The 1,106-nt window shown below is 46.5% G+C and overlaps 1 protein-coding gene across 1 annotated transcript in view; it reads left to right on the top strand.

Annotated features, from left to right (window-relative positions):
- Nucleotides 1–1,106, top strand: part of MTA1 (metastasis associated 1) — a gene marked incomplete at its 5' end in the record, with an annotated part of 63,607 nt that overhangs the window by 18,591 nt on the left and 43,910 nt on the right. The gene's annotated exons all lie outside the window — the stretch shown is intronic.

Genomic DNA, 1,106 nt, shown 5'->3' with positions numbered 1-1,106 from the left:
TCTTTCCCTTGGCCTGTGCCAACAGTAAAGTCAAACTGGCTGAAGTAAGTGAATTATGTGTAACAAATTAATTCTACTTGGTCAGATGGACATAGGGAAGTGGATGCAAGTGGGGAGAGGACAGTCTCCACCAGTGATGTGGAACAAGCAGATGAAGGAGTGATGGGGAGAGCTGAGACATCTCCAGCAAAGGGTATTGCTGCTTCTTACAGGATCCTTCTTGGTAAGGCTGCGGTTTCACAGTTGCTTCTGGTCAAGTGAAGTACAGGACACCACTGAAAAGCTAGGAACTTTGTTTTCTGGGTTAATTCTCAGCAGAATGGATTCAAATTGCCACTCAGCCACACAGTGCTCTGGTGTGAGGGAGCAAGAGGGTGGAATTGCCCCAGCTGATGGGGTTTTGCACATGGATTGGTGTAGAGTGACCATAGAGCTGCTTTGTGATTGTAGTTTCTACCTTGTGTAGGCTTTTGGTGGTGAAGCTAGTTTTAGTAGTTCTTGCTGGCTGTTCACTGCTGACCATTAGGTTTGAAGATGCAGCTGCTTGTGCGTCTAATGAGAGTCACTGAAAAGATCACTGTAAAAACCATTTCTGTCTGGAATCAGCAAAGTGATCTAGTTCATAATTAGATCATGGACAGACACACACAAGAATCAGTTCAGCTAAAGCTGGGTATGGGGGAGTGGTGAAGCACGGATGGGGATAGTGATGGGGAGGATGGGGAGAGGGTGAATTGTGAACCACCACAGAAGCTCGGGTGGGGGAGTCTGCCTTGGATTTTGGCCCAGACTGGATATTTGATGACAACTACTGCCATTTACCTTTCCTACTCCTGCACTGCTTGGCACTAGTTTGTTCGTCTGTGTACTCAACTGGTTTGGGGAAGTGATCTAAGTGGAGGGAAAAAAACCCCAAACCACTCTTTTGTTGTTGTAGTTGCTCAGAGGAGTTCAGCTCCAGTTCACTGTGCAGGAGCACAAGCATTTCACCCATGTGGTGTAACAAGCAGCAAGGAGAGTAGGAATTGGTGGAACCAATGTTCCTCTTAAAGGTTTCTCCAACTCATTTCTTTAGGAATAAAATGAGGAGCTTGGGGATCATGGCC

This window comes from Mesitornis unicolor, unplaced genomic scaffold (genome assembly GCF_000695765.1).
Source record: "Mesitornis unicolor isolate BGI_N332 unplaced genomic scaffold, ASM69576v1 scaffold31649, whole genome shotgun sequence".
Lineage (NCBI taxonomy): Eukaryota > Metazoa > Chordata > Aves > Mesitornithiformes > Mesitornithidae > Mesitornis > Mesitornis unicolor.
Note: the sequence above shows the minus strand (reverse complement) of the source record. Positions and strands in the feature narration are given on the sequence as shown.